Below are 7,507 nucleotides of genomic sequence, written 5' to 3'. Positions count from 1 at the left end.
GGAAGGTACAAAGGAAAAAAAGCTCACTGAAGTACAAGTCCCCAGAGGAAAGTGCCAAAGGTTGATAAGAATAAATTGAAAAATGTTTTGAGACTTTCCTCTTGAAAATTTATATAGGTTGGGGCGAAATGCAGGAGGAGGCAAAGAGTTCCAGTGTTTACCAGAAAAAAGGACTGAGTGGTCGAAAATACTGGTAACTCTTGTATTAGAGAGGTGGACATGAGAAAGTCTTATATAGCGAGGCGGCGGGAGAAGGGGAGGCATTCGGTAAAGAAGTCAGAACAGTCAGCTTGAAAAATTGCGGTAGAAGATAGCAAGAGATGAAACATTGCGGCAATGAGAGACAGGCCGAAGACAGTCGGTTAAAAGAGAGCAGTTGACGACACGAAATGCTTTTGATTCCACCCTATTCAAAAGAGAAATAATTCTTCCCGTGCCGGGAATCGAACCCGGGCCTCGCGGGTGAGAGCCGCGTATCCTAGCCACTAGACCACACGGGACTTAACAGTGGTGTAATCATTGTATAAAATTGATATTGATGCTATCATTGGTGATTTTTACTTGTTATTTCTTCTTTCTTCTCTTCTTTGTGTATGTGCTTAAGAAACAGCGCACTTTGTTCATTCCATCTTGTAATGAATATGCGCTCTTAATTTATTTAATATACATTTTCATTTTTAAAAACCTGCATTATTTTTCCTATTACAGGTGAGGATAACGGTGCGGATGTAGACACAGTGGAAGACAACGCCAATGCGGCGCGGATGTGGATGGTAAGTCATGATTCATTGATTATTCCCCAGTGTGTTCATTCTGCAAGTTCTTTGGACAACAGGAATAAACACGGGATGAAAATAACAAAAAAGAAAGCAATTTATTGGTAAATTAAATGATTGAGAGGATAAAGAAATAAAAACATCGAAAAGATTAAGCGAGTGGGAGGATAAAAAAAAAACGGGAGTCGCCTTGCTATTCATTAATTGCCTTGCTTTCGTGTATTCGAACGTGCGATGGATGCAAAGTACCTAATTATCCTTATATATTTCAATGCTTACAATCTTGTGTTTTGCGGTGGCTGCCTGACTGTTGCTGTGTTCCCTGGTGTAACTGACGCTCGGTGTGTTGACTTGTGATCAGTGTTGCACTCCGCCCTCAACACGTCTGATGAACTGAATGGCTAATTGACTGACAGACTGGGGAGGGATGGCTGGCTGGCTGGCTGGCTGGCTTGCTGCTGTGAATGTTAGGGAAGGAAACTCATTTCAGATTCTTCATTCCAGCTACACCTGTGATGTTAGGATAGGTGATAATAGGTTAGATTAGGTTTGGTTAAGATAGCATAGAATAGGTCAGGTTAAGTTAGGTTTGGAGGCTTGGTTAGGTTAAGTTAGTCTAGTTAGCTCAAGTAACGTTAGGTTACGTAAGGTTAGGTTAGGTTTGATTAGGATAAGTATGATTGTTACGTTAGGTTTGATTAGAATTGAATAGGATAGGATAGAATAGGTCACATTAGGTTAGGTTAGGAGAAATTTGGTTAGGTTTGATTAGGATAGGTATAATTGTTACGTTAGGGTAGGTAAGGTAATCAAATGTAACAAAAACCTAGCATGATAAAAAGTGTTTGTGTGGCGGGCAATTCTCGTGTGGTTCTCCTTGTCACTCCTTGAGCCTTGAGTCAGACTTTGCCCCGATGCTCAGGCTGCTGCTAATGCTGAAAGCTGAAGGAAAGTATAGGCTGCTGCTCCAGGACTAGCTTGGCTTGGCTTGGTTGGCTTGGCCCAGTTCTGGTGAAACTTTCACTGGCACAATAGCTCGTTGAACCTCGTGAATAGTGAAATATTTGGGGAATAGTAAAGCAGTTTGTGAATAATGAAGAACTTTGTGAAGAGTGAAGCACTTGCTCTAAAGTTGTGGTCAAGCTTTTTGCTCAACTCTGAATGATTACTAATTTCCCGACATGAAAAATTACACGTTAGGATTTTTTTTTTTAATTCTTGGGAGGCAGGAATGAAACTTTCAACAATGAAAAAATAGAATAAATAAATTAAATAAGATAAAAATTAAAGTAAAATAAAATAAAATGCATAGATAAATAAGTACGAGTAGAATGAAATGAAAGTAAGGAAAAAAAAATAAATCGGTGGTTCTGATCCATTACCAAGGCACTATGACACAATGCCTACCACAAAGCATCGCCAAAAAGACCTTTTACTCTTGACCACCCTTACAGACATGTCTTGAGAAGAAGAAACACCTGGAAACCTGTTTGCCTTCGACAAGACCAACTGTGTGTGGATAAACAAAATAGAAGAGACCACTGCCTACACCGCTTTCTTCTGCAGCGTTACCGAAGCAAAACAGTGAAAAGGAAACGTCATGGAAAACGGAACAGAAAATTATAGAAAACTATTTTATTTTACAGCAATCAGTGGAAATAGAGAAGAAAACATTATCCTGGATTATCACTAATGCACTTGATTTGGCATGGCGGAAGTAATAACAGGCGTGTCTTATAGCTACATTTCCCGTACGAAAGATAATGAAGCCAAGGTATAGAATTAAATGAAAGTGGTTCACAGACTAGATGGCTTGTCCTTAAATTAAGCTGGAGTTGTGTTCATTTTCTTCCGTGATGAGTACAGAGAAGAGGTCACAGTAATTGAACCGAAACATTTGGTGAGGACTCGAATTTCCTGTTTAGTCAGAGAATAGATCGCTCAAAAACTTCCCACAATCTTCCTGTCTTTGATTCCTTCCTTGTGATTTCTTTTCTCGAATACTAGTTTCCCTTGTAAACTTTCATTACTTTATCTTCACTTGTCTGTTTATCTCTCCTTTACATTTTCTGCCACCGTAGCGTTGGTACATGAGGGCTCACAGACGCTACCGTGTCGTAGAAGTTATTATATAGTGAAGAATAATTGGTTAATGTGCTCCACTGAATAATGGATGATGTACTAAAAGATGGAGTGACCGAATACTTTATGCCTTGATATTATTGTCAAGTATTTTAAGTGCTGATGCTGAAGTAAGTACTAAGAGAGAGAGAGAGAGAGAGAGAGAGAGAGAGAGAGAGAGAGAGAGAGAGAGAGAGAGAGAGAGAGAGAGAGAGAGAGAGAGACTGAGTGAGTGAGAGAGAGAGAGAGAGAGAGAGAGAGACTGAGTAGAGAGAGAGAGAGAGAGAGAGAGAGAGAGACTGAGTGAGTGAGTGAGTGAGTGAGTGAGTGAGTGAGTGAGTGAGTGAGTGAGTGAGTGAGTGAGTGAGTGAGTGAGTGAGTGAGTGAGTGAGTGAGTGAGTGAGTGAGTGAGTGAGTGAGTGAGTGAGTGAGTGAGTGAGTGAGTGAGTGAGTGAGTGAGTGAGTGAGTGAGTGTCACGAAACACCAGCCACTCAACTCAAAAAATCATCTTTACTCCATAACACTTCAGTCAGCAAGTGTCGTAGATGAGAGCGTCATACTGAGGAACCCTACGTATATACTGTGCTTTCGTCCCTCTGAAGGAGACTAGTGCATGGCGTGATGAATGGCACGGCTGTTTGAATGGATAGGCGTGTGGCTGTGACGATGAACGGCTTACCTGCTGCCTGTGTGTGTGTGTGTGTGTGGGTGTGTAGTGGCAGGCTGGCAAGGGATCCGGTGGACGTCTGTCGTGATGACCTAGTTGCTGAGAATGAGTGAATGATTTCGTTTGAAAGAGTTGCCTGCTGCCTGGTATTTGGGTGGATAGATGGCTGATTTGTCGGCTGTCTGACCGGCTGATTGGCTTGCTGGCTGGGTGGCTGAATGGCTTGCTGTCTGGCTAGCCGACTGGCATGACAGCAGAACGGCTTACTGACTGGCTGACTTGCTGAGTGAATGGCTTATTTATTAGCTGGCTTGCTCGGTAATTGGCTCACTTGCTAGACTTTCAGACTTGTTAGTGGGGTTGCATGATAGACTATTTTGGTGGGTAGTTCGTTAGCTGGATGACTGGAAGACTTACCGGCTCGTTTGATGACTGAATGACTTCCTGCCTTACTGATTATGTGAGTGACTAAATAACTGGATGGTTGGGTGGCTGGCGGACTGATTAACAAGTTTTCTGTCTGACTTTGTTTTGGTGGACAGCTGAGTACGAGGCGGAGTGAGCGGATGCGGGGTAGTTAAGTCTCTGTTTTCTGCATCCGTGGCCATAAAACTTACTGTATCTTTCGTCTCATCACTTACGGAATACTTCACTACGTTGCTCTTCATGGGTTCCTTTACTGTCTTGCTGGCAGGATAAGTGGGTGGTCGTACATTGGTGGGTGGCGGAGCGGCTGGCGGGACGGCGGGCGGACTGACGAGATGGCTATCAGCAGCTCCATTCATCTGTGTCTGTACGTCCGTGTGGCTGTCTTCAAACTTTCGCTCAAGTTTTAATTGGATAATCACGAAGCGCTACATATGTGTGCGTGTGTGTACGTGCGTGTGAGCGTCTGTGTGTGTGCGTCTCCGTTCACAATAACCAAATTAGCAGCTCTCTCCTGCACCCCCTCCTATATCCTTCCCCACTCCCCCCCATCCCATTGTAAGGATGGACTGGATCTTAGTGGAGGCATGTGCGCTTGATGCTGCTGCTGCTGCTGCTCCGAATACTTTTGATTAATATTACTATTTCCACCACCATCATTAATGCTACTACACTGGTGATACTTGCACTGCTACTATTACTAAACCAACAATTATTACTACAACTGTTACTGTTACTACATTTGCTACTATTATTACTACTTGTTACTGCTGCTACTACTACTGCTGTTGCTTCTACTGCTACTGCTACTACTACTACTACACTACTACTACTACTACCAGCATCGGTCCCTCCTGCTATTGTCCAGTACTTGTTTTTCCTATATATATGCTATATGAAAATGTATTCTTGAAGAGTTACAAGGTTTTAAAGAGCACAAGTTTATGAATTATGCGTTTGTCTTACGCAGAAAACTATGACATAATACCAGTGCCATTGAGATTTTTTTTTGCTACATTTGTATTTCTAAGGCATTGTATACGGGTAACGTTGTTTTATTATATAACTATATAGAGAGAGTAAATTGATAGAGAGAATTACTTTAATAATAATAGACTAATTCAAAAGTGAAGAATTTGTCTGAGTGAGACTATTTTTACAAAAAATGTTGGATACATATTAGTACTGCGGCATCTATAACTAATATATGTAGTTGTCATTGGGTTGTCATGGTGTTAAATTCACGAGTTAATTTCTTGTTTTTGGCGGAGAATCATTTAGGAAATTAAATTTAAAGGGAAGATTGAATTCTCTAAATGAAAACGTGGGCAAAGAAGAGTAATTAACAAGAAGAAAGTGTAGTTACGGAACAAGAAGTAATGATTTGTTACAAATATTTGGAATATTCGATAAAAGAGAAATTTAAAAAATTTAAGTTTTCTTAAAAATTAATGATGTCATCATTTGAACCACTGCTCGTTTGTTCCTCCTATCGTACACCAGATAATGGAACGCTGTTATGAACAGTTAATGATAATAATGAAGGTACTTTTTTCAATCGCATTTTTTTTTTTTTTTTTTTTAATCTGAAGCTTTGAAGGAGATAATAAGCTTGCATGTTTATTTCGGTAGTCACGGTACTGCTCATTAACGTAACCTTTGTTAGACCTCCATGCAGCTTTAATAGTAGCCAAATATTTTGTGTGTATTCAAAGGCAAAATAAAATGTTTTTCTTCGCTGTTAAGGCTGATGAATAGAGTTATGTTTGAATAGTTTTTGATTTGAGAAAATTATTATTTCATGCGTTGTTGTAATGTGGACACAATGTCGACGAAATTAATTGGGTACAAAATCATTAATGTGTAAAAGAAAATGTTTTCCTTAAATTTATAGGAAATATTACTGCTGATGCTGATACTACTACTACTACTACTACTACTACTACTACTACTACTACTACTACTACTACTACTACTACTACTACTACTACTACTACTACTACTACTACTACTACTACTACTACTACTACCACCACCTCCACCACAATTATTACAACATTTACATTCTGTTACTGCTGTTTATTTTCTTTGTTTAGAATCATGACTTATCACCAATCATAACTCGACACTAAACTCACATCACACACACTTGAACATTACTATTACTGTTGTTGTTGTTGTTGTTGTTGTTGTTGTTGTTGTTACTATTATTATTATTATTATTATTATTATTATTATTATTACATTATGAAAACTCCGATCACGAATTCCATTGAGTTACGAAGGTCATTATTATTATTATTATTATTATGAACACACGGGGAAGCCAGGCCAGGCTAGCACGGGGGAGGCTGTTATAATGCCGCTACAATTACGTGCAATTATTGGTGTCAGGCGTATCATGGCCCGCCCTTACATATTTGAATGAGCACATTACCTGAATATGTATGTAAGTAGATTTATAGTGCCGCAAAATTATAACATCTCTCTTTTTTTGCACCGCTCCTGATTTCTGGCGGCGGGAGTATGCAGTAGTGACAGTTTGGACGGTATGTAATAATTGGTCGTGTTTGTAATAATGGTAAGAGTAATTAGAATAATGATGCTATGAATGTCAGTCATTGCGAAGTTTATTTGAGTTTATTTCAAAAGGTCATGCTGAGTAAACGCACGCGCGAACACACACACACACACACACACACACACACACACACACACACACACACACACACACACACACACACACACACACACACACAGAGAGAGAGAGAGAGAGAGAGAGAGAGAGAGAGAGAGAGAGAGAGAGAGAGAGAGAGAGAGAGAGAGAGAGAGAGAGAGAGAGAGAGAGAGAGAGAGAGAGAGAGAGTTGGGAAGCAAATCAATGAGCAAACACTTAAGACTTCTTTCTCTCAAATTCTTCCTTCCGGCAGGCACATTGTTTTTCAGGATTCTCTCTCTCTCTCTCTCTCTCTCTCTCTCTCTCTCTCTCTCTCTCTCTCTCTCTCTCTCTCTCTAGTAACTTTTTATTTATTCTTGACATGTTGACGTGGAAACTTGATATGGAATTGGAGACTTTATGCAACCTACTACTACTACTACTACTACTACAAAAAAAATAAAGATCTAACTCCTCTCGTGACTTCTGGCATCTAGCCGAAAATATCTCCAATAACTTTGCTGCTGCTGCTTTCCCTCCTTTATTTCAACCAGATGGCACCACTGCTATCACATCTATTTCTAAAGCTGAACACTTCGCTCAAACCTTTGCTAAAAACTCTACCTTGGACAATTCTGGGCTTATTCCTCCCTCTCCTCCACCCTCTGACTACTTCATGCTACCTATTAAAATTCTTCGCAATGATGTTTTCCATGCCCTTGCTGGCCTAAACCCTTGGAAGGCTTATGGACCTGATGGGGTCCCTCCTATTGTTCTCCGAAACTGTGCCTCCGTGCTTGCACCTTGCCTAGTCAAACTCTCTCACCTCTGTCTGTCAACATCTACCTTTCCTTCTTGCT

At 40.4% G+C, this 7,507-nt stretch overlaps 1 non-coding gene across 1 annotated transcript; it reads right to left on the bottom strand.

Moving 5' to 3' along the window:
- Nucleotides 1-428: 428 nt before the first annotated feature.
- Nucleotides 429-500, bottom strand: Trnae-cuc (transfer RNA glutamic acid (anticodon CUC)). The gene has a single exon. It is a non-coding gene; the product is annotated as a tRNA-Glu (tRNA).
- Between the last annotated feature and the right edge of the window lie 7,007 nt (nucleotides 501-7,507).

This window comes from Scylla paramamosain, chromosome 7, assembly GCF_035594125.1.
Source record: "Scylla paramamosain isolate STU-SP2022 chromosome 7, ASM3559412v1, whole genome shotgun sequence".
Lineage (NCBI taxonomy): Eukaryota > Metazoa > Arthropoda > Malacostraca > Decapoda > Portunidae > Scylla > Scylla paramamosain.
This window is presented reverse-complemented; position numbering and strand designations above follow the sequence as displayed.